Source organism: Ciconia boyciana, chromosome 26, assembly GCF_034638445.1.
Source record: "Ciconia boyciana chromosome 26, ASM3463844v1, whole genome shotgun sequence".
Classification (NCBI taxonomy): domain Eukaryota; kingdom Metazoa; phylum Chordata; class Aves; order Ciconiiformes; family Ciconiidae; genus Ciconia; species Ciconia boyciana.
Window position 1 is genome coordinate 780400 of NC_132959.1, and position 26130 is coordinate 806529.

Below are 26130 nucleotides of genomic sequence, written 5' to 3' on the forward strand. Positions count from 1 at the left end.
GGCACCCCCGGGACCCCTGGGCTGGGCACCCCCAGGACATCGCTGCCCACAGGGCAGGGCAGGTGGCATCTCAGCGGCTGACCCCAGGGTGCTGGGGGGTCCTGGCACGCCCCGAACGCAGGAGCCCCAGGCTGCACAGGACCCTGGAGCACCCCAAGCTCTGGGCTCTGGGGACCCAAATACAGAGTCCCAGGTCACCCAAAACACCATTGCCTAGGGTACCCCAGAGCCCCGAGGCATCACAGGGGCACAGAGGACACCCCCCAGTTTCCCCAGCTTTGCTCAGTTCTCTCAGCACCGGCTGTCCCCCTTTCCTAGCTCTCCCCAGTACCAGCTGTGCCCAGTTTTATCCTTTCTCCCAGTTTCCCATGCCAGCTACGCTCAGTTTGTAACTCCCCCAGTTCTGGGCACCAGTTGAGTCCAGTTTCCCCTGCCCCAGTTCCCTGCCCCAGCTGTTTCCCATTCTCCCACCTCCCAGTGCCAGCCATTCCCAGTCCCACCAGTACTCAGCCATTCTTCCAGTATCTCCAGTTCCCAGCACGGATGCTTCCCAGTCCTCCCAGCTGCTGGCCAGCTTGGAGCAGGGTGCAGGGTTCCCTGCCTCCCTCAAAGTGCTGCCGAGACTCGGCAGCTCGTGACTTCCAGATCTACCACACGCTTCCTGGCACCCCCCAGTGCCACCGCAGGGGGGTTGTCCCCTCCTTGGACTTCGCCCCCCCGTGCTTTGCACTACAAAGCCAAGCCCTCCTGCACGGGAGAGGGAGAACTGGGAGCGGCAAGGGGAACGGAGGAGCAACCCCTTAGCACCCCAGAAACGAGGGGCTGAGCCAGGACCTCGGCGGGTGGTGGTCATGGGGGCTCCAGCTTCCTCCTTTGGGAGCTCCTGCTTGCAAAATTGGGCTCTGCAGCGAGGAAAGCCGGAAAGGGAGCTGCACCCTGCGGCCGGGGACGCTGGCGAGAGCCTGGGCAGCGGTGTCCACCCCAAAGCACGACCACCCCAGCCATCCCCTGCGGACGGAGGGGTCCGGGGCTGGCGAAATGCAAGGCCAAAGGCACGGTGAAAGTGCCGCTTCCCAAGCCACGGCCGGCCCAGCTCGTCCTGCCCGCGCTGCAATCGAGCTCGATTCGCTTCCCAGCTAATGGAAGTGCAGCAAAGCCCCAGGCAGGCTGGGAATGACTCTCACAGCAACCAGAGCAACACACCCAAACACACACACACACACGCACACACGTGCGTGTGCATGCGCGCTTTATGAATGATTAATCCTCACTCCTCTCCCAGCGCCGATGAGTCACTGCTGCCAGCAAACAGTAGCGGGGTGGGGAGAAGGACCGCAGCAAAAATCCTGGGTCCAACTTTCAAAAAGCAACAGTCCGATGCCAGGAACCGCCCCGGCACCGCGGCAGAGCTGGGGAGGGGGGCGGCTGGGGCAGCCTGGGCACAGCCCTCCTGGCACTGCAGTGGAGAGAGGTTTTGGGGGGGTGTTTGGGGTGCTCAGCTCCCCCGGCCTCGTTGCACCCCCTTCCCCGTCCCTGCCTGCTGGGAGACCCTCTCTGCACCCAGAGGCACCCTTGGGTGCTGTGTGCAGGGGGTGACTGTGCTACCACCCCCCCAGTGTTGGTCTCCCTGCTGGCCCCAGGGGCGTCTGCTCTCTTTTACCCCACTCCTTTGCTCAGCCCTTCTCCTCCTTTGCATTTGCAGCTGGATTCCCCTTTTCCTCGCTCCTTCTGCCTCCTCGCCTGTCCTGGGCTGCCTTTCCTCCCTCGCGTTCCCCCCATACACTTATCCCCTTCCCTGGGGGGGGACCCGCTGCAGCCCTGGGGACCCTCATGCATGTCACGTCCCCAAGGGAGGTGAGAGCATGCAGGACCCTGGGTGCTGGCAATGCAGGCAGGGGACATGGACAGCGATGGTGATGGTGACCCTGGCAGCATGGCGGGCCAGGCTGGGGACTCGCGGCCCCCCGGGACGCTTGTGCCGCGCAGCCTCGCTGCTGAAGGCGGGGTCTGGCCGACGGCTCCGGCGTGGCGGCTGCCAAGCCGCGGGGCACTGTGGGACGCAAACAGCCTCCTTCCACTCCGCAGCTTTGTTTTGTTTTAAAAAGTAATGCCGGGGCAGGAAGGAAAGCGCTGTGTGCCCTCGGGTGCTCCCCGAGCAGGCGATGTTCACCAGGGTCCAGAGCATCCCCTGGGACAAGGACAGCAGGGTTAAGGCTTCCTTGCCTTAATGTGGGAAACCACGGCCAGGGCAAAAGCAGGGAGGGACAGCTTGGGCAATAGCTAAAAATGAGAGCTAAGGGTCATTGGCACAGCCTGTCCCTGCTCCGGCAGCCCCTGGCACGTCCCGGCTCCTTGCGCTCCATGCGCTCCTGCCATGCGCAGGACCCTGGCACTTGGTCCCGTGCTTCGCTGCACTGGGGGACTGAGTTTGAGGGCTTCCCCTGGGCTGGGGGCAGCAGGACGACACGGGGGGCCTGGAGGGAAGCTGCTGGCTGGGGAGCCCGCAGGGCTCTTGCAATCCTCCCTGGTGGCGTCAGCAGCCCGGAGTAAAGAGGCCCCAGGGAGGGTCAGACTCCGGCTCCTTGGCACTAGTTGCTCCATGCAGAGCCCCTCCGGGACGGGACGGTGTTGCTCCCCACGCTGCACCCCTGCAAACCCCCTTTCTCCTGGGTGCAGACAGCCCCATGCTGCTCCATCTTCCCCACCAGCCCCAAGCAAGGTTGCAGGGGTGATGCCCTCAGCCCCTCCTCGGACCAGGGCAGGAGGATCCCGACCCGACATGCATGTGGGGAGACAGAGGAGCCCACCGCTGGCACAGCCGTGCGCCGGTCACTGGGTCTGGCTGGCTCACGACCGGCAAAGAGGCGCTTGTCACTTGTGCAAGGCAGGAGGGGTTTAATTTAAACCAGATGAGCCAGGCTGCATCGCAGGCAAGCCGGGAGGACAGGCTCTGCTCCGCACCTCCCTTCCCCACCACGGCCAGCCCCGCCGTGGCACGGCGCAGGCCGGGGCACGGCGCGATGCTTCAGCCCACAAACGTGAATTCCTGTGGTTTCCACGAGCGCTCAGGGAGCTGGAGCGGTGTCCGTGCCACTGCGGCAGAGCAAGGGGGACGGGCGAGGGGCGATGGAGGGACGGGGAGGCTGCGTGGCTCGAGGAGAGGCTCTCAGCATGGGCTGTGTCTTCCTCGGTGTCACTCAGAAGGCAGAAAGCAGTCACATCCCTGGAATTTCAGACCCTTTCAGCCTCCAAAGCTCTTTGGCCTGCAAAAAAGCCTGGAAACATTGGGTGCCTGCAAATGCAAGCTTACACGTGCACATGTGGGCGACGATGAAATGCAGCTGCTCTGGGGTTCAGGAGCTGCAGCTCTGGGGACCCCCACACCACGCGGCTGCTCCATGCGGACGCGGGAAGGGGATGTGCCGTCAGGCCAGGCAGTGCCCCAGGTGGGAGCCCTGTGGACTGCTTTTCACATGGCTTTTCAGCTCTTTTTGGCTCTTTCCAAGGACCCTGGGATCCACTTCTCAGACCGTGCACAGCTTTTGTCACCTGCTTTTGCAGGCACAGAGCAACCCAGGACCGAGCCACCCCGATCCCACAGATGCCTTCCAAGTGCTCTCCCCAACCGACGCGCTCCCCTCGCTCCCGGCCCCAGCACGGGGCCGTCTCTCCAGCTATTTCCTTTCCAAAGCCGACACACCCCATCTCCAAGTGGGGATTTTCCCTTTCCAACCCTCTCTTCTGGCCAACAAGACATAGCACTGTTAACCCTACATCCCCAACCACCCTATTACCAGGACGAGAAGATCCCAGCCTCCAAGTTTTTTCCCATCTGATCCCAGACAGCCGAAAATCACTGGGTTGGGCATACGCAGCAGTCCCTTATAGCTCTGGCTGTAAGTGACGTGCCCAAGGATGAAGAGAGACGTGGTGGCAGAGGCAGGGATGGGAATCCGGATCTCCCCGTCCAGCGTCCCAACCCATCACATCGTGCCATGCATCGTGCTGACCTGCAAGGCCCTGACTGCGATGGGCTTCCAGTTCCCCCCACCAACAATCTGTGCACATAAGAGGGTTGGTGTGTGTGTATAGAGGAGTTTTAATTAGCTAATAATCTTTAATAAGGTTTAATTGCCTTGTTATAAAAGGTAATTACAGCAATACATCAATTAGAGCTGTAAAATTAATAGATTTACCAGTTGTATTTATTGAGAGAGCTGAAACTTGCAGCGAGCAGCAGCCAGGGCAGCGCTGATGGCTGTGCTCTGATATGCCAACAGCAGAAATGAGAGCAGCCGCGGAGCCACGCTGGCACGAATCCTGTTCAAGCCCCTCTGTCCAAGACACCCTGGGAACCACGAGCACCTGCGAGCCGCCCCGTGATCAGCAGCCAAGGTGTTAAAGCAGAGTGGACGGAAAGACGGGCACGCCAGACATGAGGATGGGGCTCCACGGGTGCAGACTCGGGCTCAGGGCGTCCCTGCCGTGTCCTTCTGGGACACTGGAACAAGTCACGTCCGCTCTGCTTGAGCTCCTGAGATGGCAACAGCTCTGTTTGCTTGGGCTGGGGCAGATGTCTGCCCCGCAGCAACGACCGAGGGGATGCCTGTGTTCCCCGGCAAAGTCCCCTGCTTCACTCTCGGGAGCAAAACATCCCTAAAATCCAGCCTCTGAATCCCCCTTTAGCAAGACAGCCGGCGCCCAAGGGTGCAGGAACCCATGGGTGCAGCAGCAGAGACAGGAGCACACCCAAAGTGCCGGGGCAGCGGGGAGCGAGCCCTGGGGTTTGCAGCACGCTCTGCGCTCCCCCAAACTCTCGCCAAACCCAGGAGCGCTGGTGCTGCAGCTGGGCTGCCAAGTTGCGAGATGCGGCCGCTCCAGGCAGTCCAACTGAAAATGTATCTCATGGCTTCCCCATGAGGGGAGGGTTTTAAAGGAAAAGCTGTTTTGGTGTCGCGTTGCTTTGCGGCCCCGTTATCCAACCCGCACGTTAAGTCCGTTGGGGATCAGGGGTGGATGGGACGCTGAGCCCTCCTGCCCCTTTCCCAACTTTGCTGAGGGTTGTTCCTATAGACCAGGATCAGCCTATTTTCCGTAAAGTCAGTAGACCACACATACATCCACCCAAAATATCCCATTTCACTGAAAGGAGCAAGTTTCTGAGTGTAAAATCCTGAGCAAGCCAGTTTTCTGCTCCCCACAACCCCCCGGCGCTGCCGGGTTGGGGTCACGCTCACATTTTAATGACCATTTTTTCCCAAAGCAGCGAGCTTGGCGCACGCAGGAAAAGTGAACACAATGGGCTGGCGCCAGCCCAGGCTGGCGTGGGGTAGAGGACGGAGGCACGCACACACAGACCAGCCTGGGATGCGCCCCGTTAAGTGCCACCTCGGGAACGACACCCATACCCGCAGCTCACCGGTGGGAGCCTGGCTCACCCCCTTCGATCTGGAGGTGGGGCTCGAAGGAGTTAAAAATCCCTTTGCGTTTTGCCCAGACACCTGGGGCAAATTAGGGGAATCTTACCACTGCTGGAAATTAATCTCTGCTTCCCACACAGGCAGCAGCAGAGTCATCTCTGCCGAGGCGGGGAGCTGGGGGATCTCCCGCAGCGGGTGCTCTCCGTAGACATGCGGTGCCTCGAAGCACGGCAGGGTGGGGGGACCAGAGGCTTTGCAAATAAAAAAGCAGAGCTGCTAGCGGTGATTCCTGGCCACTCTCACTATTTGTACTATAACAAGGTCTAAAGCAGCCATGTCCCTTACAATACTCCCAGGCAGGGATGGGCTGGTTGCAGCCAGGCTGTGGTGTCAATGCACGGGGCTGGGGGCTCCCTCCTGAGCCCCCCCCGGCCACGACTCGAGCTGCGCTGGGCTGAGGATGGTCCGGTGGTGTTGCCTCTCGCCCAGCTGCGGGCAGCCTGCAGCACGGCCACGATGCGCGGGCAAGGATGTGGTTTGCAGGGCTGCGGAGGTTTTCCTCCCATGCGGTCTGTGCCAGCTCGCCCTGGCGTGCAAAATGCCGGAGCCTCCGAGCCCTGGCAGGTCCGGCAGCCAATATCGCGGGCAGGATGCGGATCTGCCTGCCCTCATCCCAGGCCAGAGAAATCCCCGGCTGTGTCAACGGGGCGGCAGCTCACCAGCTTCCTTGCAGGGCAGTGGAGGTGCCGAAGGGGATGTTGTGCAGGATGGAGCTGGAGAAGATCCAGGCCATTCGCGGTGTTCAGCCTTCCCCGGCTGCCATGCTGAAGGCCCACAGGAAAGGTGGATAAAAGCCATTCTGCCTCCAGGGCTCACCACGGCCCTGCTGAGCTTCCCCAGCATCCTCCACGGCTCCAGCCCCAAACCTGGCCTCAGGGCAAATGTCCCCAGGCCGGCGATGCCCCCGGAGCCTTTCCTTCATCCCTGGGGATGCCCCGAGGTGGACAGCTGCGGGTGCAAGAAATTGCAGCCAGGGACTGTTGCTGCTCCTCCAGTAAAACAGCCACGTGCTCGAAGGTCTCGATTGCTTGGGGCTTTTAGGATCCCACGGGACAAACATCTCCAGGGATGGCTTCACGATGAACTGATCCTGCCTCTGAGGTGACCTCTCCTACTCTTACATTTTGCCCATGTACGCAGCGTCCAGCCCAGCACCTTGGCTCCTGCTCTGCGGGCAGCTACAGGGATTAAAACCCACCTTTTACTGGGGGCTGTGCAGGGCCAGGCTGCCCTGTACCAGGGAGCAGCCTCCGGGCATTGCTCACTCGATCCTGCAGCCCTGGGCAAGGGATGGGGACAGGAGCGGAGCCAGGGACAAGGTACATGAGCTGCGACGGTGCCAGGACAAACACCCGCAGCCCCACATCCTCTGTGCAGATATTCACATCCCTTTTTGCTGCCTTTAAAAGGGAAAACTGGGGAGAGGCCAGGGATGGCCCGTGAGCGTCGGCGCACACCGGCCGTGGCACACCCCTCCTGGCATCCTCGGCGCAGATGGGACAGAGCGGACGCGCCCTGTGTTTCCAAAGAGCATCCCCACCTCTCCAGCAGTCCCCGTGCAGCTCCGTTTCCTTGGGCGGGTGCCACCGTCTCACAGCCGGGGATGGCTCCTTCTGTCATTTCTTGGCAGCTCCCTGGAGAAGGGGTCACGTCTCCAGATGCCGGCATCCGTGACCACCCTGGAACGGAGCAGATGACCCATCTCACACACTGGCAGAAGGAAATCTAGCCGCAGCACATCCAGCTACCAGCAGCTCAAGGTCTTCTTATGCCAGAGATGTTTCATAAACTTCCTAGTGCTCCAAAAACACCATCTCATTCCTTTCTTGAGCCTGTTTGTCCTTTAGGCCACCCTGGATCCTACAGCAATGAACTCCTCAGTTTCCTTACACACTGCGAGAAACAGCCCAGATATCTTCTCATACGAAATATGGTGTTTGCTTCTTTCAGCTCTGAATCACAGGGATACGGAAATCTCAATTCTTCCCTTCTTTCCTCCTAAATCTGCAACTCTTGCTGCTGTGGAGGCAACTTAAAGTGTGACCGAGCAACGCTGAAAAGCTCAGAGAGCAAGATCCAAAGGGAAAAACACAGCATTTATGGCAATTTATTTCCCGGTCCGGAGGCCTGACTCACATTCCCCGGGCACTTGGCATGTTGAGCGTTCCCTGGGTTCCTCCTCCAGCGGAGAGATGCTCGGAGCAGCACAATTCCCAGTGCTGGGGCTGGGGAGGGAACCCGCCTTCCCGCAGCACCGCTGGGCACCAGGAGGGCACACAACCCATGCCCAGGGACACGAACCGTGCCCAGGGACACGAGCCGTGCCCAGGGCCCGGGCCGTGGGAGCTGCTCTGCTGGCAGCCGAGCACCTTCCCTCCTCTGCACCCCTCTGTATTTCCTGGAGATGAACCATTGCTCCCCGTAACCCATCAACGGGGGAAGCTGCGCCAGCCAAACACCGTGAGCCCAGACGGGTGTTGTCAGCAGCTGCCTTTCATTCATTTCCCTTTACAGAGCTTTCTGCAGCAGTGGTGTTTTCCTGCTATTTACTACCACCTCTCCCTCCCAGCCCCGCTCAGCTTTTTCTGCCGGGGAGGCAGAGGAGAGGGATGTGGGCTGGCTGGCTTTACCACACTTTAGTGCTGCAAAAAGCAAAATTAAAAAAAAAAAAAATTGCACTCAAAATAGTACAAAACGGAAGCGCTGGGGTAGTCCCGCAGATTAAAGGAGAAAAAGAAACGGGCTCAGTTGCAGAAATGAGAGCAGGTCATTGCACGATGCTGTGGTCAGCGCACGGCGCAGACTGCCCGAGCGAGGGGGATGCGGGGTTTGCTGCCTGCTTGCTCCAGCCCAGACCCTGCAGAGCCAGAGCAACCCCGAGGCTGCTCTTGTCTACGCTACGGGTGAAAAAAAGTCTTTCCTCAAAGCAGGGCAAACAAATCTGCCCCATGGGGGAAGCTCTGCATAGCGGCTCCGGGGAAGGGACTGGAGCCCCCAAAATGGCAGCGGGGAGTGCCTGGGCTACGGTTTGCAAGGGGAGCCACGGGCCGGCAACGCGGGATAAAGCCGGAGCACCCACCCGGCAGAGGTTCGCTGGCGCCGCTAAGCTGAGCTGATCCTGCAGCATCTCTGGGTACGCGGGCAGGGGAGCAATGGGAGTTTTCTTAATGGGGTTTGGACGTAAAAGGCAGTGAAGGCTGGAAATGAATAGATCAAAGGGAAAATGTGATGTAAAACTGCCTCATCTCGGTTTTGTCGCAGGCAGGAGAGGCCAAGCAGCCAAACGGGCCTTTCCGTCCTCACTATTAATTATGGGCTGCGGTGTGACGGAGCGCAGTGGCCGAGCTCAGCACCAGGCTGTTTGTTTGCCTGTTGCCAAGTGCCCCGTGGCTGTGGGTTGGGATTTGCAAGCCCTGTGGTTCAGCCGCTGTTTTGAACTTGCAGAGGGGGTTTGGGACAGGGGAACCCCGGGACATCCCCGCCTTTGATCTAAAGGCAGAGCTGAAACCTCTTGGGTTGGACTGAGCAAGACGGAGCCTGTGGCACCAGGAAAGGGGGCTGTGCTGGCCGTGCCGGCACCGGTAGAAACCCCAATTGCCGCAGAGAGCCGTGAGGACGGAGGCGGTGGGGCGCGCCGGCAGCTGTCGATGCACCGAGCGTCAGCCACCCCAGCTCGCCCAGGAGGAGCGCAGGGCGCTGGTCACACACACAAGCCCCAAGAACCACGGCACAAGAGGGGCTGGAGGACAGACCCCAACGGAAATGACTCACAGACAGGAAACACCCTTGATTCTGACAACAGAGACAGAGAGCACCAAACTGTCCTCCCGTTCCCCTGCTGGAAGTGAGTTTCCCCTTCCAGTTGCCTCCGCTTCTACCTTTGCACTTCCCTGTGCAAAGCCTGGCCCCCCCACACCGGCCTTTCAGATCTGCCATGCCTGGTCTGCAGTGCTCAGTTCACCCCATAAAACATCCCCTCCATCTTCCAGCGAGCCGTGGAGTCCTCGAAGCTCGTCTCTCCATGGTGCACAGGTCCGTGCTTCAGTTTCTCCATTTGCCAGACTGGGGTAAGCGCCTTCTTCCAGCCTTTTCCCATCTCAGCTCTTCACCTGGGAGTTTCTCTGGATAGAGATGGTCTCTTTAAGCACATAGAATCATCGAATTACAGAATGGTTTGGGTGGGAAGGGACCTTTAAAGGTCATCTAGTCCAACCCCCCTGCCATGAGCAGGGCCATCTTCCACCAGATCAGGTTGCCCAGAGCCCCGTCCAACCTGGCCTTGAATGTTTCCAGGGGTGGGGCATCTACCACCTCTCTGGGCAACCTGGGCCAGCGTCCCACCAGCCTCAGCATAAACAATTTCTTCCTTATACCTAGTCAGAATCTCCCTGCTTTTAGCTTAAAACCATCACCCCTTGTCCTGTCGCTACAGGCCCTACTAAAAAGTCTGTCCCCATCTTTATCAGCCCCCTTTAGGTATTGAAGGACCACAATAAGGTCTCCCCGGAGCCTTCTCTTCTCCAGGCTGAGCAACCCCAACTCTCTCAGCCTGTCCTCACAGCAGACGTGTTCCAGCCCTCGGATCATTTTTGTGGCCTCCTCTGGACCCGCTCCCACAGGTCCATGTCTCTCCTGTGCTGAGGACCCCCGAGCTGGACTCAGTGCTTCAGGTGAGGTCTCACCAGAGCGGAGTAGAGGGGAATCCCCTCCCTCGACCTGCTGGCCACGCTGCTGGTGATGTAGCCCAGGACACGGTTGGCTTTCTGGGCTGCGAGCGCACATTGCCGGCTCATGTCCAGCTTTTCATCCACCAGTACCCCCAAGTCCTCCTCAGCAGGGCTGCTCTCCATCCCTTCATCCCCCAGCCTGTATTGATACTGGGGGTTACCCCGACCCAGGTGTAGGACCCTGCACTTGGCCTTGTTGAACCTCAGGAGGTTCACACGGGCCCACTTCTCCAGCTTGCCCAGGTCTCTCTGGATGGCATCCTGTCCCTCAGACGTGTCAACCGCACAGCTCAGCTTGGTGTCATCTGCAAAATTGTTGAGGGTGCACTCGATCCCACTGCCTATGTGATTGATGAAGATATTAAACAGCACTGGTCCCAGTACGGACCCCTGAGGGACACCACTGGTCACTGATCTCCACCCGGACATTGAGCTGTTGATCACTACTCTCCAGATGTGACCATCCAGCCAATTCTGAACAGTCCATCCATCAAATCCGTATCTCTCCAATGTAGAGAGAAGGATGCTGTGGGGGACCATGTCGAAGGCCTTACAGAAGTCCAGATAGATGACATCCATAGCTCCTCCCTTGTCCACTGATGTAGTCACTCCATCATAGGAGGCCATTAGGTTGGTCAGGCAGGACCTGCCCTTGGTGAAGCCATGCTGGCTGTCTCAGATCGCCTCCCTGTCCTCCATGTGCCTTAGCATAGCTTCTAGGAGGATCTGTTCCATGGTCTTCCCCGGCACAGAGGTGAGGCTGACAGGTCGGCAGTTCCCAGGGTCCTCCTTTCTACCCTTTTCAAAAATGGGTGCAATGTTTCCCTTTTTCCAGTCACTGAGGACTTCACCTGACGGCCATGACTTTTCAAATATGATGGAGAGTGGCTTGGCAGCTACATCAGCCAATTCCCTCAGGACTCTGGGATGCATCTCGTCAGGTCCCACAGAACATGTATGTTCAGGTTCCTCAGGTGGTCTCGAACCTGATCTTCTCTTACAGTGGGAGGGACTTTGCTCCCCCAGTCCCCGTCTTGTGGTCCATTCCCTCGAGAGGTGTGGGAAGAGAGGTTGTCAGTGAGGACCGAGGCAAAAAAGTTGTTGAGTACCTCAGCCTCCTCGTCTGTTTAACAAGTTTGCCAGCTGGGGGGGGATGTACACTTTCTTTGACGTTCCTTTCCTGGCTGACGTACCTGTAGAAGCCCTTCTTATTATTCTTTGCATCCCTTGCCAAGTTCACCTCCAGCTGCGCCTTGGCCTTCCTGACCCCATCCCTACCCAACCGGGCAGCGTCCCTCTACTCTTCCCAGGATACCTGTCCCTGCTTCCACTGCCTGCGCATTTCCTTCTTGCCCTTTCGTTTCACCAGCAGGTCTTGACTCAGCCATGCCAATCTCTTTCCGTCCTTTCCTGACTTCTTACACCTGGGGATCGAGAGCTCTTGCGCTCTGTGGAAAGCGTCCTTACAGATCTGCCAGCTCTGTTCTGCTCCCTTGTCCCTGAGGGCAGTTTCCCAGGGGTTCCCGTTGACTGACTCCTTGAAGAGCTGGCAGTTTGCTTTCCTAAAATGTAGGGTCCTGACTTTACTCTTTGCTTGTCCCATATCCCTCAGGACTGTGAACTCCACCAGTGTACGGTCACTGCAGCCCAGGCTGCCTCCAATCTTGACGTCTCTGATTAGCTTGCTTGTGTTGGTGACCAACAGGTCCAGTAACACATCCCCTCTGGTAGGGCATATATACGTGGCCCTGGGCAAGGCCAAGCCCTGCTCTTGTCCGAGGATGCTGGAAACCACCGTAATACAAATAAAGCCATGTATTATTAATGATTGTACAGCGTCATCCACACCACATGCTCTGCACAGTGCTCAGCTCTGTCAAGCAAGCGCCGACACCCAGGGTCTGACCACCTGCATGATTTTGCAGACACGTGGCCAGGTCCATCCCGGTTCGAGATGGACCGAGAGGCAGCGAGAGGCCAGCACAGCCAGCCGTCCCCGTGGGGCTCTGCATCGCAAAGACACGGCACAAACCCGTCTCTTATTGCACGGACCCCACGACCCCCAGCCTCTCTGCACCCGCCTGCCTGCACCCCGCAGACGCGGTGGCCAAGGGGAGCTGCCAGCTCTCCAGGAAGCGATGGCAGGGTCACACACACCGCGGGTGACGCTGGATCTGTCCCCCAGGAGCGGTTGTGTTTAGCAGTGGGGTGCTCTCCCAGCCGGACAAGGTCAGAGGCTCAGCTCAGGGCATCCTGGTTTCCCAGGCAGGGAACGGGAGCGAACGGCAGCACCATCTCGTGTCTGACGTGTGCAGTACAGAAGAGGCGAGTCCAGTCCTGGGACAACACTGTCCACAGCAGCTCCTCGCCCCATCTCCTGGGGATCCCGAGGACGGTGGGCTCTGGGGGCTGCCAGCGTCGCACCCATCCTCACCCAGTGGCTTCTGGAGGAGGCCGGGACTTATGACAGAGATGTCACTCATCTCTTAGAAGTCCCCAGCTTGGAGACCCAGGGTGGCGTGGGGATCGTCCGGCTGCCGTCCAGAGCTTTCAGGCTCCCAGCAGTTTGGGGGTGCTCACCCACAGGGATGCCACCCCCTCGCCGGCCCATGCCACCCCGCTCCGCAGATCCCTGCTCTCGCTGCAAAGCACATGGCACCGAAAGCACAGGCACAGATTCATTTTTATAGGCACGGCGCCAGGGCTGAGAAACTGCTTCTCATTAGAAGAGCAGAGCCTGGTAATAAATGGTGCCGAGCTCCCATAACGGGCTGGCGTCCTACCAAAGGATGCAAAGGGGACGGGGAGAGGGGACATCCCTCACCGGGGTCTGCACTGCCTGCAGCGCTTCTCCCTGTGCACACAAAGCAGCCCTGGGTTGCGGGGAGCACCCCCTTGTTTCCATTTGATGCTGGTGTGGGGAGAAACAACTGTGTTCTGACCCCGGCGGTGGCACGGCAGCATGGCGGCACGGCAGCGTGGCAGCACCGTGCTCACCTCACTCTCCCTGAGCAGCAACCACGCTACGCCGGGCCGTTTCTCCCTCCAGGCCGTTTGCCAACGGCATGCTGCAGAGGGAGGAGAGAGGGAAAAAAGGCTCCCGGACAGCAGATAGTCCCGGTGAGCCAGCCAGGAGACGGGACACGCTGCCAACAAAGCTGGGCGAAAGCAGGAATCAGAAACCAGCTGCAGCCCCTGCACGGAGCAAGCTAACATGGTGCCACCAAGGACCGGGTGGGACAGGGATGGAGACCAACACAGTGCCCTGTGCACGTAAAAACTCATAGCGTTAGGCCAAAAAGACAGCATGGGCCATTGGAGGCTCGGGATGCAAGCGACAGAGCTCCCGCATCCCGGCCTCTCGGCACGGAGCGTGCCAGACATGGAGCTGGGCTCCCTGGCTCCCTGCTGATGGGATGGACCCACAGTCCTTCCTGCCTCCCACTGCCCTTCCAGCCCAGCTGCGCGGCCCCGGCATCCTCCCCTGAGCACAAAACACTCCTCTGCTCTCGCCGGCACATCGCTGGCACCGGGATCTCATTGCTCCCAAGGCAGAGCGCCAAGCGATCTGGACGGGAATAGTGAGCAGGCTGACAGCCGGGCTGAGCTGCAGGTGTTGGGCTGATGGCAGCACCTCCCTGCTGCTCGGGGAGGTGGTGGGGGCAGCGCCAAGGCTTCTCCGGTTTCCAGAAACAAGATCTCCAGGGAGGCTGCCTGGCCCAGGCACCAACTGGCAGACGTGGCAAACACCGCGGTGGGGACGGCCCGGCAGCGGGGTGCCGCTCTGCTGCGCCACGACCCTGCCTGCCGCGGGAGCGTCGCCCGGTAAAAGACTTTTTAGCCTGGTCCCCAGCCTTGCACCTCAACGCTGCCCCAAGCATCCGCCCTGCTGACACCGACCTTGCAGCTCCTCTATGCAAGGCGATGGGTCAGGCACGGCCCAAGGAGCCAGACTCCATCTCCTGCCACTGGGATCTAGGACGGGGCCGCACACGTCCTGTGAGGGCAGGAGGGGGGCTCAGCCAGCCGGGTGGCTCTTTGCCAAAGTGCTGAATTGTGCCATATGCAAGAAACATCTCCTTGCAGTCACTCACCAGGCAGGGAAGCCAAGCCCGTCCACCCACCCTCTCCAAGGCAAAGCCAGGGCAGGGATTTGCGGCAGGAGCAGGGTAAAACCCGGCATCAGCATCCCCGCCCTGGGTGCTACTCCCTCACCTGACCCACTGCCTCCTCCTTTGGCACGTCGCAGGGATGGGATGACGCTGCCCTGAGCCGCCTCCTTGCCTCCGAGATGCTGAAACCAAGGAGTGGGAGGCTTCAGCCATCATGGGATGCAGTGGGGGTCTCTTGGGCTTTGCAAAAGCAGGGCCAAGGGCTGCCCCTTGCTCCTCTCGCTGGCCACCCCATAAAGAAGTCTGAGCCCCAGGCGGCGCTGAGCCCTCCCCAAGGTGAGACATCACAGCCGGGGGCTGAGGAAACCCCAGGCGTTGCCTCCCGCTCCGCTTCACCTTTTCTCTCCTGGCCACGTCCACATGAGAAACCCACGGCCCTTGTGCGTTCAGCACGGCCCTGCGCCCTGCGGGTCGCCGGGACCCCAGGAGCTCCCAAGGGGCAGGAGGATGTTCCCACAGGCAAGGCAATCCCAGCATTTCGGGGAGCATCCGAGCTGTCTGCAACTCAAGCTCGGATTTACACCAGGTGGCCCTTTGCTGCTTGCAGAGGATCTGGCCCCTTGGCAGGCTCTGAAATGATCCCAAGCCCCCCTGCTTTGTTATTAAATCAAATCCATCTGGCCTCGACCACGGACGTTTGTTATTCGAGATCCCTCTCAGAGCAGAGCTGGGATTAGCTGCTGGGCATGGGGGGATTCTCCCTCCCTCTCTCCCACCCGCTCCCAGCCCCTCCTGCCTCTCTCTTTTGTGTTTCTCCACTTCTCGGAGGAGCAGGGGGAGGCGCGGGCTCTTAAGGCAGCTTTTGTGCGGCGTGGAGCTGCACGGGTGTCCCCACGGGACCATTATGCCACCACGCTCCCGGCGGGTCCCGTCTAGACATAATTGCCTGCACCTGACTTACCCGTGCGCGGGGCAGCCAGAGCCCCCCGAACCCCAGGGACGCCGCGGGCCGGCAAGGGGGGGTGACACGGTGCTTTGTCCCAGCCACCTGCCATTCCCATTTCTGACCCTGAGCAGCCGGAACCGAAGCGTTGCCGGGAGCTGCTTTCCCCAGGGGACACGTAGGGCTGAGCAGGGTTATCCCCCAGCCCAGCCCTGAGGAACCCACCGTCCCGGGAGAGCGGAGGCAGGCGCCGGGGTAAATCAGAGCGATGCAGGACATGCTGCCGCTGAACAAGTGCTTTTAAGCATTACAGCAAGTGCTTTTAAGCGTTGCTGCTTGCCTGGGCCGTCACTGGCGGTTTCCCTTAAGGCTGCAGCTTTCAGAACACTGTTTAGGAGTCGCTGGATTGAGCAATTGCCTCTGGCTGTAACCTCCGCGAAGATGACCGATTTCCACTGCTCTGACAACATAGAAAGCGGTGGGGAAATGCAACTGCTGATGAGCTGCCAAGCACAACGCGGAGGCTGGGGACCCAGTCGGCGTGGGGAAGCACGTGTGCTCCTCGTGCCACCCTCGGGGCCAGCAGTCGCCCAGCAGACGCCCATCCGCCGCAGCCACCTCTACCCAGCAGGGGCGAGGCGACAGCGTGTCTCGCTCCAGCCCCGCAGGGACCCCTCCAGGTCGGGCAGACGGGAGCCGTGGTCCCCCCAGGCTCCCCAGCACCCGGCTCTGTGTTCACACTGCCAGCAAAGGTGCCAATTAGTGCACCAGCTCATTTCGGAGCTATCGCTGAGCACAGGCTTTCGCTGAACAACGCTGGGGGCCCAGGGCATGTCCCAGCCCTACGGCTCCTGGCTGAGCCTCACCTTGGGCGCTTGCATCTCCTCTGCTGCAAACTCCTCTCCAGAGGACAGAGCTTACAGCCCCGACACGCTGTTATCTCCACCGCCGCCGGTGTACGTGGTCCCCAGCGAACTACAGGTTGACCCCACTCCTCGCCCGCTCACACCTCCAGCCCCTCGGCCCCCCAGAAGCCGTGGTGCGAGGCACATCCTTCCTGGGATGGTCTCGCTTCACACGAGACGAATGATCGCAGCAAAGTGTTGAGCGAAGGCCAGCTGGGTATGGTGTGAGCAGGACTGGACAAGTCAGAGACTAACTTTAAACATGGATTCAGTGTTGGAACCTCATCTGCAAAGCCTGGAGGAAGCATCATGCCTGGGTTCCCTTTCCAGCCTCGGCAAACGTGTGATGCCTTGAATACACCCTCGAAGAGCTTGCACCATCCCCCATGTTCCCCTTTCAGCACAGGCTTACCTGTACCAGAGCCCGTCCACCAGCTGGGACCAGGGAGGTGGCATCTGAGCAGCCGTTGCACCGACAGCCCTTCGCCCCCAGGAACCATCACCGCGCATGCAGAGGCTTAGAGACATCTCCGCATGCCGGCAGCAGCTTCCCCGTCTCACCGCAGACCTCTTCGGGACCAGCCCGGGGATTCGGCATCCCACAGCCAGGTAATGCCAGATCTGCTGGATTTCTGCCTGACTTCCAAGTCCTGGTCCTTCTGCAGCTGGCTGGAAAATATAAAAGGAGACGAGGCACTCTCTCAGGAAGCCCTGGAGTCCCGGGGCACTCAGCAATGCGATAATTACAGAATCACAGAATGACAGAATCATATAGGTTGGAAAAGACCTTTAAGATCATCGAGTCCAACCGTAAATTAACAGCGGGTGCCTTCGTTCCTGGGTCACACACACACACGTACGAATGTTATCGCACCAACTCTGCTCTCTTAGAGGATCCTTAACATTTAGGCTCAAAGTCTGCATCCAGCAGGAACTTTTTAATGGCACAAGGGACCTTTCAGTGGCAGAGACGGTGCTGTCACCTTCTCCGGATGGCCCTGCTGGTGCCAGTTCGCACGGGGACCTCAGCTCAGCTATGATGGAGTCCCGGCTCCCTCCCAGGCCACCCTGCCCTGCAGTGGGCTGTCAGCCCATTTTGGAGGAGGCCGGGAACGTGTCCACTTGACGTGCCTGAAAAGCAGCACACATCTCCCCGTTGCTATGGAAACACTTCTTTTAAAGCAAATGAATAATAATAATTAACACTATCTATTAAATAATAGTAATAAAGGCATTAGTAATTACTCGTAATTGGTAAAGCATTCTTAATAATACATGCTCGCTCCGTGACCTGCTCCCAGCGCAAGGACACAGGGCCAGGGCAGGATCTCTCACCCGAAGCGGAGTCCCGGGTTCGGGCGAGTGCCCTCTGCATTCAGCGCCGTAAAGGCAGGAGCTTAGCGGGATTCAGTGAGGGATCAGACATTTAGCTGGATAATGAGGATGTCTAGACTGATAAGAAGAAGGGTTAAATTGGCTCAGGGCCTGATTCTGCTTCCTCGTGCAGTTCGCGCAGCTTGGCACACGCCAGCACCCTCAGCACTGACGTGTGGGCAACATCAAGATGGGTCGAGGCCGTGTGTCTGCGCCCGGGCTGGACACGGCCCTTGTTCTTCCCGGTTTTTAAACCTAGCAATCAGAGATGTCGTCAGGATCCTTAACCCCTGGAAGGCAGAGGTGAGGAGAACTCTAAGAAACCTTTAACGTGCTCAAATTAGCTTTTCTGAGCTCTTATTTTTCTGTCTTAGCTATGCCCTCGCTGTCTCCCCGCTCTCCATGGAGCAAACCCCACAGACTGGGGCACAGCCACCTACGACACCGTCCTACAACCTGCTCCTGCAAGGAAGGCAAAGCCTGTGGCAGGGGAGACGATCTTAGACCAAGCTGTTGGACTGGAACCACGCAGGACTGAGCTGGACAAAGCGACCCTGGGTTTCACAGCGACCGGGCAGAAAGACGACGCTTGCTAACTCAAGTGACCCTTAAATAGCAACGCCCGGGGGGAGAAGGAAGAGGTGAAAAAGAGCATTTTCTCCCTCAGCCTCCTCTTCTCCCTCACCTGCTGCATTTGCTCCTAGTCACAGAATCACAGAATCACAGAATCGTAGAGGTTGGAAAAGACCTTTAAGATCATCGAGTCCAACCGTAAACCTAACACTGCCAAGGCCACCACTGCACCATGGCCCTACGCACCTCATCCAAACGGCTTTTAAACACCTCCAGGGATGGGGACTCAACCCCTTCCCTGGGCAGCCTGTTCCAGTGCTGGACAACCCTTTCCGTGAAGTAAAATTTCCTCATACCCAGTCTAAGCCTCCCCTGGCGCAACCTGAGGCCATTTCCTCTCGTCCTGTCACTTGTGACCTGGGAGAAGAGACCGACCCCACCTCTCTCCACCCTCCTGTCAGGGCGTTGTAGAGAGCGATGAGGTCTCCCCTCAGCCTCCTTCTCTCCAGGCTGAACAACCCCAGGTCCCTCAGCCGCTCCCCATCAGCCTTGTGCTCCAGACCCTTCCCCAGCTCCGTTGCCCTTCTCTGGACACGCTCCAGCCCCTCCATGTCTCTCTTGTAGCGAGGGGCCCAACACTGAACACAGCATTCGAGGTGCGGCCTCACCAGTGCCGAGTACAGGGGACGATCACTGCCCTAGTCCTGGTGGCCACGCTATTCCTGATACAAGCCAGGATGCCATTGGCTTTCTTGGCCACCTGGGCACACTGCCGGCTCATGTTCAGCCGGCTGTCAGCCAGCACCCCCAGGTCCTTTTCCACCAGGCAGCTTTCCAGCCACTCTTCCCCAAGCCTGCAGCGTTGCATGGGGTTGCTGTGGCCCAAGTGCAGGACCTGACACTGAGCCTTGAACCTAAACGCAAAGCCAGATCTAGCCTAGTCCCAACGCAAAGCCAGATCTCAAGGACTCGCAGGTCCCTGCGGCTCTGCGGTTTCCCCCAGCCAGGCCAGCTGGGTTACTCTGCTCTGCCCTTCCTGTCCCGCTCCTGAACCTCCATCACCGAGAGCAGCGTCCAGAACGAAGCGGTGCAAGGCTGAGCCCGGAGGGACTTTGCAGCGGTGAAGAATCCGTTGCAAGTGCAGCAGAGCTACTGCTGGAGCTGGCTGTGGAGCAGGAACCCCACGCGGATCCTCTGTCTGGTGGAGCGGATGCTGCAGCCTGGCCTTACAGGGCTCTCTCCTCTACAGAGACATCACTTTGCACAAAACTCGAGGAACTTAATACCTCTGAGGCCTCCATCCCTCTGCCAGACTTGGTTGAGGCTGGTCAACAGGTTCAGACCAACACGCAAGCCCTGGGATCAGGCGTGACTTTGCCTCCCTTAGGAAGCCATGCTAAAATTCCCTCTCTTCAAGCTGAGATGCTTCCAAAAGGATCTGGAATTGCAGAGAGCAAATAAATGCAAAGACCTGACAGTGTCACCTGCTTGTTTGTGCCAAGAGTCCCTTTGCTGGCTGCAGCCAGCTGACGAGGTCTTCTTTGCACAGCAGTAGCAAGGACCAGCTCGCTGCAAATTTTTCCCGCAGGAGTCTGCCTAGACAGGCAGATCCAGGAGGCGAATGCTTCCAGAAAACCTGGCCCTGAGTTAGGTGCCTGCATGAGAGCTGAGCTGTTTGGAAAAGCAGGTCCCCACTGTTGGTGCTGAGCCTCTGGAGAGGCACCATCCATCCCTGGGCTTGCACAAGCAACTTCAAACCATCTAAAAAAGCTGCAAGATGGGCTCTTTGGGCTTGTCCCCAAACAGGCCTGATATCCAGGCTGCTGTGCCATGCAGGATGCCGGAGCAGCGTTAAGAGCGACGAGGTGTGTCGCAGTGATTGCAACACACCTGCATGACTCAGCCTCCATCCCACCCCGAAACACCGTGCTGCAACTTCCACCACGAGACTAAAATTAGTAGCGACAGGAAGAGCTCCGGAGTACGATGGGATGATTAAAGCCTCCCTGGAAAGGAGGCATCACGTGCAACGTAATGACTTTCCTCATCTCTGGCACGATGTACAACAGCCGTTGTGGAATACGATGGGGAAAGGTAAGGAAGGGAGAAAGAGAAAGGTGCTCCTACACAAATCTGGAGTGATAGCGCTTGTCTAGCGGAGAAAAACCGGGACGTTGGCTCTGCTGGACTGTATGACTTTGGTCAAATTGCTTATAAAGACACAAAAAATTTAAGGATCACGCATGCTATCACTGCCTGCGATTTATAAACTGCTTTGGTTACAAGTAAGCACCTAGATTAAAGGGGAAAAAAATTCTCTTTTACATCTATTTAACTTTGTGTGTTGAGAGCGCTTTGTGAATAGTCAGCGTCACCATTTTCCAGCACAGTCAGTGGGGATGAGGCATTGGTCTCTTCACTCCATGCAAGGATATCCAAGCCCACACTTTTGAGCTCTTTGTTGACCTTGTTTGGCCAAAAATATGACTGCAGCCAGCCCCATCACCCACATCCCCGTTGATGAAAGGCAACGGGATTTCATTGGACCTCACCCCTAGCTATAAACCTTCCCTGTTTTCATTTAAAATCACCCATAATTGGAAAGAGCATTAAACCTGCGGGTACACCGAGCCTCCAAGCAGGAAGATGTTACTGTGCTGAGACGGCTTAGAGCTCAGGAAAATAGATCTGCCCCTCTGGTTGCACCCTAATGCAAGTTGGTTCGACTCCACGACTCAGATCCTCGGCTCGAAACTGGAAATACGGCACATCCCCCTCTCCCAGGCAGGCCCGTAAAGACAGTGCTCATTTGTTAGGGTAATAGGAGACAGGTAAGTCCCTTGGATGGGGCTGCCATATTTCCGTACAAGATTTCCTGGACAGAAATATGCGCACATGCGCTGCACAGCTTGACAATGAACGTGCAGTGAATCCAACACATCCTGGACGTGTTGGATTTGCCGGGCGCACACGGACCATCTGGCCAGCACATGGGCCTCGGGCTTGACATGTCCAGGAAGCATCTGACTTAGCGCGGATGCACCAGGCAGGCGATGGGAGCACATGCAGGAAATCTGCCCCACTGGCATCGCAGCAGAGGACGGTGCGATGCCCAAAGAGCCGATCTGCACGTGTGCTAGCGCAGCTACGCCAGGATTTCTAGGCTGATGTAGATCCAGAAATACCAGACAAGCGGCCAAAACCCTAACATCCCCCCGGACAAAATTTAGAAGAAGACATGTCCAAGGAAACATATGGTAATCCCGACGTTCTGTAAATTGAAATCAGGAATTATCTGCTTGCAGAAGATGGGATTCCAATGGGAAGAAAAAGTATTCCTTGGAAAATGAACTACGTGTATAAGCAGCAGGAGTAAGGGGAGAGTGCGACCCTGAAACTGAAACCCCCTTTGGATCCCAGACCTAAAATCAGCCAGATTTCCAGTTGAAGGAGTTTTTTCCACAACCTTAGGGCAGTTTTTCCAAAAAACCTCATGACCAGGAGTCCAAAACCTCCACATTTACAATCACGATCAAGTCTGCAAATCGCTCAGCACCAGCAGTCCCACCGCCAGATTGTCCCTGTAGCTTAGCACTCCATCTGCAGCCAATATGCTGAGCTCTTAACAAAATTGAGGGTTTTTTAAATCTGGTCTCCTGGGCCTGATCCCATGGACCTGGACTCACCAAAACCAATGGACCTCAAGGAGCTTTGGATCAAAGCTTTGCGGTAATTTACTTATCTCATAGAAGAGCTTAATTAACAAATGTTTGCAAAGCACTTTAGGATCTCTGCACGGAGAGCAAGATACCTCTTGCTATCAGTCCTGTCTACAAAGCAAAGAGGTTTAAAATCAACGTGCAGCAAATGAATTGTAAGGGCGGTCGCAGCCACAGATGGGGCTGCAGTGACGTACCCTCGGGTGGATCGGCCACCACGGAGGGCAGATTAATTTCTGAACCTCGTGCCGCAGGAAATGGCCAGCACACGGAGCTGCCGGATGAGCTTGTGGGCTCAAAGCTCCACGTAGCCGCAGGGTGCGAAGGATCCCTTCCAGCTTTCGAGTGCTTGGGATACTCCTGTTTCACATGCAGCTGAGCAGTTATCGAAATGAGCCGCCCAGGGATGGGGAGGCGATGCCTCGGAGCTCTCGCAGTGATGCTACCCCAGCTCCAGTCTCACATGAAATGAAAATGAAGAAAGGCCTAAAAAAGGCGTCCCGGTCACAAGCAGCAGTTTTCCCTCCCTGCTGCCCATCCCACCCTTGTCTTCTCGCAGCAGTTTGCGGGAATGGGGATGCTCCCCCAGCGTTAAAGCTTTTCTAGCAGCTGCCGTCTTTCAAATACCTCTTTCCCCCGGACTCGCGTACTTTCAGGGGGAAGAGGGATGCAGCACTGGGAAATGCCAAACTTTGCTTTGCATTGATGACACAAATTAACCTAGAAAGTTTCTTTCCCGTGTTTGCTCTTCCTGATGAATGTAAGTTACTGTTTTGCCTAAGGACAGTCTGCTGGCACCACCTCAGTCAATGTCAGCTTTATTCTTGCCTTGGACAGGGCTTTCTATTACAAGCCGTGGTGCCCGGACTCCCCTCCCCGACGGCTCTGGCATCGGCAGCAGTTGCAGTTTGCAGTTTCTTCCTCTTCTTTGATCATTCTGCAACCTATTGCCTAGGAAAGGGGTGAGGAGCACGTGACGCTGCTATACGATCCCAACCTCTCTGCTTGGCGGAGTCTTCCGTCGTCCCTGGTTTTAATTAATACTTTTTTTTTTCCCTGACAGTAATTCAGGGATGTGGATTTTAAAACATTTGGAAATACCAACTTTGTAACTAGAAACACTGTGTTTCTGCCAAAACCTTGGTAGGAACGTTTGCAGAGTGGATGTAGCTGTGCACACCCGCAGCAAACTACTCGGCTCGCAATCCAACAACACTACCTGGAACCAAAAAATAACCTTTTACTCCCACGTCCAGGGAGCTGCAAACATTCCAGCCTCCGACAGTCCCGGGATGTGAGCCCCAGTGATCTATTCCAGCTCATCAAGTCAATTCAAGCCACATGGCAGTGCTAACTTTAACCTGAATTACTACTGAAATACAGCTTCCCCAGAGGGCAACGATGCTAAACGGTAGGCAAGATCATCCCGAAGCAGCTGCTATCATCGTGAGGAGGATCAAAGTCTTGGTTGGAGCCCAGCTCCGCCCCCAAAATATTGTATGAACTGAGAAACGTTGCTATCAGGGACCCATCAGGATTAGTCATTGCCCATGGTGCCAATTCTTGCAATTTTTCTACGAGCGTTCCTGTTTGCCTGAAATTCCCAGCTCCCTGAGTCATGTGAATATGTGCGAGTAGGAATTTTCATTTTTTGAAGTAAGTTTCTAGACCTGTGGCTGTGCAGAGCAGTGAGGTGATGTAACTCCAGTGAAATCTGAAAGCCCCAGGAGAAGGCAAATGAAAAGAAACCCCACAGTCATTATTTTTGTGGAGTCACGCAAACTTTTGAGTTAGTTCTATGATTTCTGGGCCTGCCTTGTGCTGTGTGAAAGCTTGGAGCTGGAGCTCTGCGGTTCTGTCTCTTTTTTTTTTTCTTTTTTTTTCCTTTCACTTTATGATTTCGAGGGGCACTTTCTTCTCCTGAAAGCTCCAGGACAGAACTTAAAATGGAGGTGGGAAGCAAATCTGTGTCCCTAAAATGACATGATACCTACAGACGAGGCATCTTTATCGGCTTCATGAATGAGATCAAACTTTGACAGATGAAAATGTTGCTCTGTAATTTACAGGACAAAATACAACACTTCCCAACAATACCACAGCATCCTGTATGCACGTGTGTTTATGCGCATGGAGGCACGTATGAACGCACCCCCACATTATGAACACACCTTCATATAGACATATGTACACACAAAACACTTCATCTAAAAATACATTCGCAGCTTACGTACGTATTTCAAGTCAACGCTCACCACTTGCGCACTTTGCATTTTGCATTTTGCACGCGCACGCCTCTACCACACACGCTTACACGGATACACGCAGTCTTTTTACACGGTTTTAAGCGTGTGAGTGAGGCAGATTCAGCAGGTGCGTGAAGAGTAACAGGCAGCGTGTATGTGAACATCCACATGTATTAAACGCACGGATTTTTTTGTCCGTATAACCTCCACGCGGCACAGGGGACTGAGAGCGTCCGTATGAAACGAACGCTCGGTGTGATGCGTGTGTGTGTGCATACAGAGCCGCTATCCATCATGTCACCACACAAACAGACGCCACCTCTTAGACGAAGGAAAACATCCCAAACTGCCAGACTTTCACAAGTCCCATCACCATGCAAAGGTTAAAAAAAAAAAAAAGAGTAATTCAAGACACTGTTCTACAATCATGACCAAAACGAGCCACGTGAAATGCAACAGCGTGAGGTGGGCTCTTCTGTTCTTAGCTATACTTTTTTCCTTTTTTTGAGCGCTCACAACACAAACACCGAAACCTCTAAGCCCACAGCAGCTCTGCTCCAGGTCCTGCATCCCTGGGAACCTGCCACCACCAGCCCTGCCGGCCGCTGTCCCAGCATCTCCCTGACTTTGTGCTACGGATGGGGAAACCTGGATGCCAAAACAAAACGAAAGCAAAATTCCCATTCCCAAAGTGCCTGGGCAAACTTGCAGGGAAAGCTATAGCAACACCTTACCGTCTGAGTCAGTGGATGAGACATTTCCTTGTGCTGGGTGCCCCATCTGCTTAGTTCATCTGCAAGCTGAGATCTTCTGCTTGTAGACCCAGAAGGAGGAGGGGGGGGAAGAGAGAGAAACCTTGCTGCAAGGATCTGAGAGCCAGAGAGAGGAAATCATACAAAATACAGTGGGGGGTAGAAAATTCCTGCCTCGGTGACAAGGCATCAGTGCCACCATCCCCCCGGCTCCGTCCCCAGCCAGAGCCGCAGACGTCGCCTCTGCCAGAGCTGCAGTGCAATGTGGCTCGATGGGAGCCTCGCATCTTTCTGCATTGTCTCTCTCCAGTGTAAGCTCATGCAATCTCATTTCATGGGAGAGACATCTGGTTTGATTCAAAAGGAAGAAAGGGGAAGAGGGGAGAAACTCACACACACGCAGCCCAGCCTTGCTGGCGGGGAGCTGGAAAGCTATTTTCAATGCTTCCCTCTGCGCTAAATCGCTCCTCATTTCAATGAGAAAAGCTGGCCGAGGGAGCAGGGCTGTCCCATGGCTCTCCCCCAGCAGCCCCAGTTTGCAGAGGGGGCTTTGCTGGGGCAGGGAGCCAAGGGCAGGGAGGCTGAGCCCCAGCTCGGGGCTCCTGTGCCCGGAGCCACCGCGGGGCCTTGGGGTGCCGGGGGGTTCCCCCTTCTCCTCTCTTTCCAGGATTCCCGGTCCTGCTGGACACACGGTTTCAGCCCTCAAATCCTTGTGATTTTGGTTGGGGGTCTTCCCATCACAAGACGGAAGCCTCCATGTTCGGGGGGGACCCAGCACCTCTTCGAAGGCCGTGTCCCCCTTCACGTGAGCATGAAGCCCTGTCCATGGGAGGTGGGCTCACCCCTGATGGTGACCTGCCCCATCACACCCAGTCCCCTTCTCCCCACCGTTCACCCCGCCGACTCTGGTGCCGCTGCCAGCCTACGGCCCAAGCAGTTCCACCTTGAGGCGTCCCTGCCTAGCCACCGCTTCTCCCAAAGGTCCCCGCTATCCCAGTGGATCTCTAGGCTCCCAACCCTTGCCCTCGCCACAGCACCCCTCACGGGTGGGCAGTGGCAGGTCCCCACACAGACCCTCCTGACAGGTCCCCATGCAGCCGCCCCTCCACCCGTGACCCCTCCATGCTGAGGGGCACATAGCGGGTCCCCATGCAGACCCCTTCCACCCATGGCTCCTCTGTACCAGGGTGGATGCTGTCGGGTCCCCATGCACACCTCCTCCACTTCTGGCCCCGCCATGCCCAGGGTGGGCATGGTGGGTCCCCACGCAGCCCCCTCCATCCATTGCACAGCAGATCC

General features: G+C 57.2%; 1 long non-coding RNA gene across 1 annotated transcript; it reads right to left on the reverse strand.

Annotated features, from left to right (window-relative positions):
* Positions 1–2921: 2921 nt before the first annotated feature.
* On the reverse strand, positions 2922–25218 carry LOC140644110 (uncharacterized). Its single transcript, XR_012039744.1, has 3 exons — positions 24814–25218; positions 16580–16836; positions 2922–3223 (listed from the first exon to the last, which is right to left on the reverse strand). It is a non-coding gene; the product is annotated as an uncharacterized lncRNA (long non-coding RNA).
* Positions 25219–26130: the final 912 nt, after the last annotated feature.